The sequence below is a fragment of the Nicotiana tabacum genome, chromosome 6, assembly GCF_000715075.1.
Source record: "Nicotiana tabacum cultivar K326 chromosome 6, ASM71507v2, whole genome shotgun sequence".
In the NCBI taxonomy this organism is placed as follows: Eukaryota; Viridiplantae; Streptophyta; class Magnoliopsida; order Solanales; family Solanaceae; genus Nicotiana; species Nicotiana tabacum.
Genome location: NC_134085.1, coordinates 126,894,887 through 126,907,311, shown reverse-complemented (window position 1 = coordinate 126,907,311; position 12,425 = coordinate 126,894,887).

Here is a 12,425-nt window from a genome sequence, read left to right as displayed (position 1 = left end):
TCCTAAAAATTTGTCTTGAAAAGGATTTTTCAAAGCTTACTACCAGAGACCGAAGGGGAATTGATCCAATGCACGATAACACAAACAGTCTTAAAGGCCGGCCCCAGGCAATGCAATGATCGTGCCTTGCAGTTTTGGAGGTAGTAAGCTCCTAAAGGGGGTGGTTTCGGGAGTAAAAGCAGACTCCCACAGCATGTGCTTAAAGAGAAAGCAGAAAGGGGGATAAATTGAAAACCAGCCCCCAGCAGGCCAGAAACCCCCAGCAAGCAATTTTGTCTACCAACCAATTATGGGGACATAGAGCAAGAAAAGGGGAAAAGAGGAAAAATCATCCGCCGGAAAGGCACCTCCTCCCACCACGATTAAAACTAACTAAATCCTTTTGTCTGCTGCAGGAAAACAAAGGATTGATGATGGCAGCAAGACGCAACGCCAGGGAAATCACCAAAAATCGGGGCAGAAAATTTTCTGCCGATTGTTAAAAAATTTCTCGGAAGAACGGGGAAACAATTTGAATACATTTAAGTTCTAGGTTGCCCACCAGCAAAATGCGGGAATACATTTAAGTTCTAGGTCGCCCACCAGTAAAATGCGGGAATACATTTAAGTTCTAGGTCGCCCACCAGTAAAATGCGGGAATATATTTAAGTTCTAGGTCGCCCACCAGTAAAATGCGGGAATACTTTTAAGTTCTAGGTCGCCCACCAGTAAAATGTGGGAATACATTTAAGTTCTAGGTCGCCCACCAGTAAAATGCGGGAATACATTTAAGTTCTAGGTCGCCCACCAGTAAAATGCGGGAATACTTTTAAGTTCTAGGTCGCCCACCAGTAAAATGCGGGAATACATTTAAGTTCTAGGTCGCCCACCAGTAAAATGCGGGAATACTTTTAAGTTCTAGGTCGCCCACCAGTAAAATGCGGGAATACTTTTAAGTTCTAGGTCGCCCACCAGTAGAATGCGGGAATACATTTAAGTTCTAGGTCGCCCACCAGTAAAATGCGGGAATACTTTTAAGTTCTAGGTCGCCCACCAGTAAAATGCGGGAATACATTTAAGTTCTAGGTCGCCCACCAGTAAAATGCGGGAATACATTTAAGTTCTAGGTCGCCCACCAGTAAAATGCGGGAATACTTTTAAGTTCTAGGTCGCCCACCAGTAAAATGCGGGAATACTTTTAAGTTCTAGGTCGCCCACCAGTAAAATGCGGGAATACATTTAAGTTCTAGGTCGCCCACCAGTAAAATGCGGGAATACATTTAAGTTCTAGGTCGCCCACCAGTAAAATGCGGGAATACATTTAAGTTCTAGGTCGCCCACCAGTAAAATGCGGGAATACATTTAAGTTCTAGGTCGCCCGCCAGTAAAATGCGGGAATACATTTAAGTTCTAGGTCGCCCGCCAGTAAAATGCGGGAATACATTTAAGTTCTAGGTCGCTCACCAGTAAAATGCGGGAATACATTTAAGTTCTAGGTCGCCCACCAGTAAAACGCGGGAATACATTTAAGTTCTAGGTCGCCCACCAGTAAAATGCGGGAATACATTTAAGTTCTAGGTCGCCCACCAGTAAAATGGGGGAATACATTTAAGTTCTAGGTCGCCCACCAGTAAAATGCGGGAATACATTTAAGTTCTAGGTCGCCCACCAGTAGAATGCGGGAATACATTTAAGTTCTAGGCCGCCCATCAGTAAAATGCGGGAATACTTTTCAGCTTTAGATTTTGGAATCAGTAACCCCACCTGAAGGCTGAAGGTTACAACAGAGATCCCCAAGCAGGAAACAATAAAATCCCCAGCACCAAGAAGCAGAAGGCTGCAAAGGCAAGCGCGCGATTCAAAAGGAAGAAGGAACGCGTCTCGAATGAAGCAGTTTGGGGAAACGTTATAGCATGCCCAACATAACATTTTTGATGAAGAAAGCCGTACCACTGAAGAAACCATTGAAAGGCTTAAAGAAGAGGGCCATGTTCCCAGCAGATCAAGCGAAGTGATGAAAACTGGCATTCAGAAAAGGCGAAGGACCAGTATCATCCCCCAAGTTCACAAAATAAAGGCATCAGAGGAAAGCGTTAGCCGACAAGAAAGCAAGGCAACAAGAACAAGTTGAAGATATATGAAACCTCATGAACCATAGTCTAGCTTAGCTTCTTGTTTTTCCTTTCAGAACAATGTAACAGGGAGATCGGTTGAGCGGTAGCATCCTACAGCAGCATGCAACAGCGCACATCAGCAGCTAACACTACAGTCACGCAGTAGTCCCAGCTACCAAAATTTCCCGAACTACATTGACCTGATTCTTGTTCAGCCCAGGATATGTAGGAAACCTCTGAAGCAAAGGTTCGGTCAAACCTTTTTCAAAAAATGCTTCACACGGAGTACTCGGACGAGCAAAAATCGCCCGCTTTATCTTTGCGCGAAAACCCTTCGTGTCTTCGGGCAAAGAGGGGCAGTTGTAAGCACGTGATTTTTGCTTCACGGGAATTACTCCAAAAAAAAGAAAAAGAAAATCAAAATATATGCATAAGTGTTTCTTGTCATTAGTTGATTTTTATTAGATATTAATTTTGTGGGTGTATAATTTTATTTTTTGTTTTATTTAAGGGTTTTGTTTGAATTAAAGTGGAAAAGAATGGAGGACACCCGTTTTTGGGCCAGAAAATCAAACAAAAATAGGCCCAAAATGAACTGGCCCCATGAGCAAAATGGTCCGCCCCCTTTAAGTGTCCAAACGACATCGTTTTGTCCCGTTTAAGCTGGGCCGTTGATCTCAAGTGGATCGACGGCCAGGATCACACCCCCAGATCCGTTTAACATAACCCAACCCAGTAACCATTTCAACCCAACCCCTCACTTAAACCAAACGACCCCGTTTTAATGCCAAACGACCTCGTCTCACCCCTCACCATCGGATCCAAGCCATTGAGATCATCTGATCTAACGGCCCGGATCCAATCCTCTACTCCGTATATAAACCTTCTATCGTACCCCACGCCCCCTATTCGAACCCCCCTCCACTCATCGTCTTCACCAAACACTGAAACCCCCCAAACCCTAGCAGCCGCCCTGATTTCCCTTTCACCAGAACCCGGCGGCATGAACGCCGATGACCACCTCCTGAACACCCTAGGACCATCTCACTCTCCTGAACATGGATCTGTTACCCCTAGCCTCGAATCACTTTCCTTCGTCTCGAATCTTCATTTGAAGATTCGAGTCGAACTCTGACCTACACCAAACCTCACCATCTTCACACTAGACAGTCCCCGAACCTCCCTCGTGACCAAACCATGTTTGGTTTGGTCCGAATCTGACCGGGGAAACACGAATCCCAGATCTGCTGTTTCGAACCCTAGGGTTCTTCGTGCTTGTTTCGTGCCTGTTCCGTGCCTGTTTAAACCAAGAGTTTATGGTCTAATGGACCTTAATCGAAGTGTTTCTCAAAACACTTCGATTAAGGGTTCCTCGTGCCTGTTCCGTGCCTGTTTAAACCAAGAGTTTATGGTCTAATGGACCTTAATCGAAGGGTTTCTCATTTGAGAAACACTTCGATTAAAGTCCGTTAAACTTTGAGAAGGGTCTGTTCAAACACAAGTTGATTTTCCTGATCTTTTCTTTCAAAGATTTTAAGGTAAGTTTGTCTTCTCTTCTACATTCCAGTTCGTGTGTGTGTTAAAGGTCTATTCGTATGGCCAAACATCTTGTTCAAATTGTGTTTTGAATTTTACCAACTGTTTTCTCACACCTTGCCTGGACCTCTGTTATTTGATCAAATGTTTCCTCATTCACTGATAATGCGTGTGTATGTGAACTGCATAACTTACTGAATTGAAACTGTTTGAGTAATCAATCCCCAAGTTAACCTCTGTATTGACATGTGCAATCTGACCCCTTGCTGATACTGTTTGATTCTAATCCTTGGCTTTGATTGTGTCTGTTGTAATTAGTATAGTCGATTCGATACATGGCGTTAAATAATTTTAGCTGTTTGAATGGTAACAGCTTGATTTGTCTCGTTGAACATTGCTTGAATCAAAATTGAAGATCGACTATAGCTATTTACAATTGATGTATTTGGATCAGAAATATAAAGGGATTGATTTTGTTTAGTTGCAGTTAGAATTGGAGGGCATGTTCACTTGTGCACAACATGTGCATAAAGCCCTTTTGGATTAAAATAGTCTGACAGCACATGCTGTCAGATTATATTATTGCTGCCCATGGCCTGTTTTAGTTTAATAAATGTTAAGAGAGGGGCTGTCAGGGATGTCATAGGAGTCTGTTTATTTAAAATAGCTGAGTGGGAAAAAACAACAGGGAGGGGGAATTTTGAGTGGTCACACAGACTGTAAAGTGCTGAATTCAGGCTATAAAAGAGGCAGACCTTCCATTGAGAAAGAGAGGATTTTTTTGGAGAGATTTTTGAAACCTGGGAAAAGAGTTTTCTTAAGGACTGGACATTTTTAGTCTTGAGAGAGATTCTGTGAGTAAGAAAACTGGAAAAAAAACAGAAATAAATTTCAGAACACTGTGAATGAGTATTGTCTAAAAGAAACTGTGTAAGAGTTCAAGGTGGTCAGGCTGTCTTTGTTGTCTGCTGTTGGTTGTTTGCCAAGCTTTTTATGGTCATTGGATTTCTGTTGCTGTTACATTCGATATCCTGGGCTTCTTACTGTCTCTCTACTCTGTTTTCTGGGATCGCTTGTTCATTGCTCGATCGCATTGTTGAGTTTCATCATTGTGATTGTTTGGTCGTTGCTGTGTTGTGCTATTTATCTGCTGTTGCTGTGCTTGCTGCGTACCACTCAGCTGATCATTTTCTTCCTCCTTTTGTTCTCTATACCACGTACACAAATATACTACCAATGTAACTTGAAAAGTTTGAGCATGAATGTAAAGGAGAAGATCTGCAGATGTTTATATATACATAGATTATTATGTTAAATCTCATATAATGTATAATAGTTTACATTCCTGTTTGGATAATAGAAGTAGCCTGCATGCCTGGTATATATCAATGTAGATTAGTTGAATGTTAGTTTATATATGTATGCTGTTAGGTGAAAATATTCCCAATGCAATAGGTTGTATCTTAGACTTAGTTTAATTGTGTAGCATATTCTTTAATGTAGGCCAAACATGAAAACTATCCACTACTAGTTAAGTTCCTTCCCTTCTGTTAAATGGTCTCATATAACTGATAAACTCATTTTAGAACAAAGAACCAGTTCAGGGCCTCAACCTCATGAAGGTCGAGCCCAGGTCGAAACAGACCAAGCAGGCCCGCATCGGAAAAACAGTGGCCCAGGTCTGACCCATCCTGCATGAGCTGGATTTGGGCCCATAATGTTCGATCAGTTGTCTATATGCGTAATCACGTTTTCTTATTCTGTAAAAGCATTTTGAATCCTTCCATAAATAAGCCTGCAAGCATGTAATTAACTAGGATTATCTCTGTTTTCAATTAGTAGAGACAAACGCGACAAGAAACGTAGTTGCTATAGGAAATCCTTTTAAAAAAAGGACGAGATGAGCCTCGACAAGATAAAGAAAAACGCACAAGCTGCGGGGCCTCGTTAAATGTATATATCGAAGCATTTAGTTTCCAAGGTGGGTCGTTTAGCAAATCTCACGAACCTCCCGGAATAATAACGCGATAGCCTCTTTAAGTGTGTATTTAATAATTTTACCTTCTTAAATTCGGGTGCACATTTATGTGACCCAAATCCAAATCTCGACGGATTCGAGATGTGTTTCTAATCACGGGTACATTGATTGTGACGTGGTTCGAGATGCATGTCCATGACGTCGCAAATTCCTTTTAAAAAATAAGAATGAGACGAGCCTCGACAAACAAAAATGTACAAAGCTGCGGGGCCCTCTAAATGTATGTATATATTAAAGTATTTAGAATTCGGGATGTGCCGTTTAACGAATTTTTACGACCTTCCCCAAAATAACAAGACGCTAGTTGCTTTAGGCGCGCCTTTAACAATTTATTTTCCTTAATTCGGGTGCACATTTATGTGACCCAAATCCAAATCTCAACCGAGTCGAGATATATCGATAACCACGGGTACATTGATGTAACGCGGTTCGAGATATGTTTTCACGACGTTGCAATTCTTGTAAAATAATAATAACGACAAAAGCGGTTAAAAGTTAAAATTTGCACATATGTTCAATTTGTATAAAAATCAAATAATCAAGCCGAATATAACAGTTGAGCGACCGTGCTAGAACCACGGAACTCGGGAATGCCTAACACCTCCCGGGTTAACAGAATTCCTTATCCAGATTTCTGGTACGCAGACTGTAATATAGAGTCATTCTTTTCCTCGATTTGGGATTAAAATTGGTGACTTGGGACACCCTAAATCTCCCAAGTGGCGACTCTGAAATAAATAAACCAATCCCGTTTCGATTGTCCTTTAATTGGAAAAAACTCTCTTGTACCCTCTCGGGTGCGGAAAAAGGAGGTGTGACAACCTTTAGTGATTCTGAGAGCCAAACTTCTTTCCTTATTAGGTACATCCATCTTCATGATCTGTCTCCTAAGTTCATAGGCAGTAAGAATTCCAATCAATTCATCCAGTGGGAGAGTGGAAATATTCTTTGATTCCTGGATAACAGTAATTTTCCCAAGTGATAGGCAAGAGTCTAGTTAATATCTTTTCGACCCTTTCTTCTTTAGGAATAATCCTTCCAAGAAATTTCAGTTCATTTGTACTTGTAGTGAACCTTGTGTACATATCTTGAATGGTTTTTCCTTCCCTCATAGCAAAACTCTCATATTGAGAGTATAGTAGAATTCCCTTGAATCTCTTCACCTGAGATGTTCCTTCATGAGTCACTTGAAGTGTGCCCCATATTTGCTTAGTAGTGTTACAGCCTTGGATTCTGCTATACTCATCTGGACCAAGTTCACAAACAAGTCATTTCTTGTCTGTAGCATTCTTCTCCCACTTCCTCACTCCTTCAGCAGTATAATCAGCTCTTGTCTTTGGCACATTAACTCCTTCAGCATTTTTCTTCAATGTAGCCAATGGACCATCGGTGACAATGTCCCATAGCTTGTAGTCCTCTCCTATAATGTGATTTCTTATCCTATTTTTCCACCAAGAGTAGTACTGATTATTAAAGAGTGGTGGCTTAGCAGTGAATTGCTCTTCCTAGTTTACAGGTGGTGTACTCATGTTGATCTTCTTCTAAGGTGTAAGCCTCTTCAAGAATAACCCGCTCTAATACCAATTGATATTTTATACTTCAATGCCACACAAGAGGGGGGTGATTTGTGGGATGTCCAATTTTCACGTGCATAGATTATAGAAAGACCTGGTTCTTCTATGTGTTTCTTAAACGACTATTGAGGAAATAATAAATGCGAAAAGTAAAAAACACAAATATTTTTACGTGAAAAATACCCGGCTCAAAAGGTGAAAAACCATGACCTACTACTCAGTAGAATTTTTTCCAACACTTCGCTAAATCACTGAGCCAAAACAACATTCACAAAAACTCTTTGTAAATCTAAGGATTACCTCTAATCCCGTTGTGGCAACCAGCCTCTAACTGTTGCGACAACTTCAAGTTAACTCTAACTTGAATACTCAAAGTACCTAATACAATTGCTTCTAGATAAAGATGAAAGGTACAATTTGAAAACCACCGACTACAATGAAACTAGAATAAAAAACAGACAATTGGAACTAGTTCTTTTTTCTGGTTCATATAGCTTCAGGTTCGCATACTTGAATCACACAAGAATTGCTAGCAAAATGCCTTGCTATTTTTCTCTCAACTCACGTTTAACTTCAGCTTTTGTGCGTGCCTGTAAAGTAAGAACATTCTGCAATTTATAGGGTTAGTAGAATAGGAAATAACTAGAGTCCCAATGCTATACTCTTCCTTGGTAGAAGAGTTCTAGTTATCTTCAACTTCTAACTCCTCCCTTATCTTGGATAGTGTTCCCTTTGATTAAGGAGTCCTTCTCCTTATCGGTTATGCAATCTTTTCGATCAGAAGATATCAGATATAACCACTTAAGCTTATCTCCCTCATGTGCATCCCTTGTGCTTGGATTTGCCCGAGTCTGTGTACACTGTAGATGGACCTGGTTCATGCTTGAGTTTTTTTGTCAATCTTCAAAACAAACTTTACTTGGGCCAACATTATGCTTACTTTTGTATATTTTCACGCTCTAGAAAAAAATTATGGTTTTGTCACTGCCAGCGACCACCCAATAATTCTTATTCTATTTTTTCCGGTGTTACTTTACTATCTCGTTTATTTTCAAGATCCATATTTATGATACATCGGGAGAGATATAAGTTCAAGGTAAATGAGGGCGTCTTTTGTTTGTTTTTGGTTTTGTGTTTACTAAGATAACAAATACGAGTAAGAATATTTGAAAATATTTGTTTTCTTGGCGTACCACTCTTTAAGCAAAATAACAACTGCGTCGTATCAATGAACTTTCTTTGGTGATCAAAAACGAGTATAATAAATTGCTTAAAAACTTAACTAGCTTTACATCACCTGTAATTTGTAAATGCTACTTCCCTTGAAGTATACTTTCTATCTTTGAATGCCATCACCATAGAGTATATAGTTCATCGTAACTATTCAAAAAAAAAATCATTTAAATATTTGGTATACTTCTGTTCTAATTTGCTGTTCATACTTTGACTGGGCATGGTTATGAAAAATAGTTAATTTATGAGTTAGTTTAATGTCTGTTGGAGAACATCTGGTTTATACTTTGACCTTTTCAAGTTATGAGGCATTGCATAGAAAGTAAAGTTATAATTAAATATAGTAAGACGCATGTACTCTTGAGATACATACTGAAACTCTACCATTAAAGATAATTGACAAACTTTGGTACAACTTAAAAAACTAAAGAAAATTGACATGTTTTAGTATGGCGATAAATGAAAAGCATGAGAAACATTCTAAAAAGAAGTAATTGTACAACTGCCTTAGAACCAGATTTCTTTGTTCATGGTCACCGGTTACTTTTAGTGAAAAAAAGTGAATCCAAAATACTTGTCACTCTAAAAAATCAAGGAGATATTAATTTCTTTTTTAATTTCACCCTTACTACTTAAACAAGGGATATAATCATTAATTACTCATTTTAAAAAGAGATAAAGTAATAATTTAGTTAAAAACTTCTTATAATTGATGTTATTACATAATTTTTTAATAAATATGTTATATGCCAAAACCTTGAGCGACAAATAAAGAGGACGAGAAACACTGAGAATTGGTCCTAGTAGAAAATAAAAGAGATATATTCTTTTAACTTCAGAATAAGTCGAGTTAATAAATTAAGTAAATGACAGTCTTCGTTTTCTTTTAAAAACCAATTAAACTAAAAAGAAATTTAAGATATTGTGTTTGAAAAATGATTACATATTTACTTTTTTCTCTCTAAATACGTTCTCTCTTTGTATTAAATTATTTTATTTTTCACCCTTGTTCGGTTCTTATATTGAACACTGACAAATTATTCGCACCACGTAAAACAAATTAAAAAATTATTTTTTTGACAGGATTTTCTTTTATTTTTATAGCTGTATACGGTGGAAATTGGGTCTACCCGATTTCGTTCTTCGATAGTAAAGGTGATACTACGTCGAGAGGCCAGGATGCCGAGCTCGGGGTCGAGGCTCCTTTCCAATATCGAGGTCGAGGTCGATATCATTTGCCGAGGTTGGAATAAGGCATGCTTTGAGATAATACCGTTATGATTCAGTAACAGAAATAGCAAGATACCCGCAACGGCCCGAAGATCGCAGCGTAAATTTCGGAATGGATTGGTCCTTGGCGGTTAGACAGCTGTCAAATATGATTTCCTACTGTAATTAGAAGTGTACCTTATTTAGGACTCCCCTATTATGTAGTGGGGAGTCCATTCATTTGTAACCTCGTTGACTGATAAGAAAATATACGTACATTATTCTCTTGCTATTTTACCTACTATTCTTCAGAGTTGTTCTTCTTACTAACCCACCTCGAGACTGTCAAAGGTCGAGGTCGACATTTAGCTTGTACACTGGTTTGACTTATTTCAATCTCTAATTTATTTATCTAATTCCTTGTTTATCAATTGGTATTGGATTAAATTACATATCCTTATAACCACAATATAAATCTAATTGTTACTCGGACTCTAGGGTAAACAGTTTGGCGCCTTGTCACGACCCTAAACTGGACTCGATCGTGATGGCACCTATCGTGAAACTAAGCCAGCCGACACAAACCCCCCAAACTAACTAAACAGTTAAATTAAATCATTTAAAGTCATCAATAAGCTATAAACCCAAAATATAGAGCAGAATAGAACAATGCAGAAACAAACACAACCCGACATCGGGGTGTCACCAGTCATGAGTATTTAAAATTCGTCTAAGAGTATGAAAAGACAACATAGTCCAATATAAGGCTAGTACAAAGTGAAATAAAGATAGAAGGAGAAGCACTGGGTTGCGAACGCCGAGAAGCTACCTAGTCAACTCCGAACAAGCCTGCTGGAAAGAAAATCAACACTCGCTAGCGTGACCCAAGACTCCTGGATCTGCACACAGGATGCAGGGAGTAATGTGAGTACGCCAACTCAGTAAGTAATAAAAGTAAAGGCAGTTGAGCGATAAGAAAACACATAAAACACAGCATAATGCTACAACAAAACAGTACAAAACCAGAACAATGCAATAAAATAGTAAAAGCTCGTAAAAACACCTTAGTTAAGTAAAAACCTCTTTAAAACATCTTTTAGTAGTTCAAACGAGTGATGAAAACAGGGAGAATAGGGTAGAAACATAAATCAGCCACTCGGGCAAAATACCATCAGAACAAGCCCCTCGGGCTATCTCACAATAACTCGTATCAGTCCCTCAGGAAATAACATGAAACAACAACAGCCCCTCGGGCAATATCACATCTCACACTGGGTACCCGCGCTCACTGAGGGTGTGCAGACTCCGGAGGGACTCCTACAGCCCAAGCGTTATATCAAGCCATCTCGTGACATAATCAAACTGGCCCTCGGCCTCATATCAAGCCACTTCGTGGCGTAACAAAATCAGGCCCTCGACCTCATAATTATGAGTCAGTACAACACCATTGCGGCGCGCAACCCGATCCCATAATATCCTCACAGCACAGGCCCTGGGCCTCACTTAGTCAGAAATCTCTCAAGCCACTCGGACATAGTAAAACGTGATGCTCAGCCCAAAATATCAATTAAAATATCAAAACCGGAGTAAATATGGTTGAGTTATGAAAACAGTAGAATATAGCATAACTTAGTACAAATATGAAGTTAAAACAGTGAGGAATAGTAGTAAAAATTCTCTAAAGGTCCAAAACAGTTGGCACGAGACCCAAATATAGCATTCAGCCCAAAACATGAAAATACTTTCCAAAACACAATGATAACAAACAATTTTCAATCAAATACGCGGTTTAACAGTAATACGAGATGGATTAAGTCACAATCCCCAACGGTGCACAACCCCACGCTCGTCATCTAGCATGTGCGTCACCTCAAAGTAGTACAACGATGTGAAATTCGGAGTTTCATACCCTCAGGACAATATTTACAATCATTACTTACCTCTATCCGGTCCAAACTCTAGCCCGCGATGCCTTTACCCCTCGAATCGGCCTCTGAATGCTCCAAATGTATCCAAAAATAGATTTATATCATCAAAATATGCTAAGGGAAAAAAACTCACTCAAAAATAACCAATTTACATAAAAAATCCCGAAATTGGCCAAACCCGACCCCTGGGCCCACATCTCGGATTCCGACAAAATCACAAAACTAGAATCCTCACACTCTCACGAGTTCATACATACAAAGAATACCAAAATCCGACCACAAATGACCCCTCAAATCCCTAGATTTAGGTCTCCAATTTCCAAAGCCCTAACTTCCAATTTTAGGTTTTAGATTCCACAAATTCCATGTTAAATTAGGTAGAAATCATAATAGGATTGAGTATTAAGTCCATAAATTTTACCTTCAACTTTTTCCCCTTGATTCCCTCTTCAACCTCCCTCAAAAAGCTCCAAAATTGCTCAACAATGGTGAAACTTAGACCCAAAATCGCGGAAGTGTTCTTTTAAATATTCTGCCCAGCACTTAAAATCTCTTCTTCCCGAACGCGGTCAACGCCTCATGTTCGCGAAGAACAAACTTCCATTGACCACTTATTCCTTCATCACGAACGCGACACCCTTCACGCGAACGCGTAGCCTTAGCTCCTCAATGCATCGCAAACGCGACGACCAGCTCGCGAACGCGAGGCACAACTCTCTAGGATCCCTGCTGCTCATCTTTACTCTACGCGAACGTGGCATAACCATCGGGAACGCGATGAATATTGGACCCAAACCTTCGCGAATGCGGGACA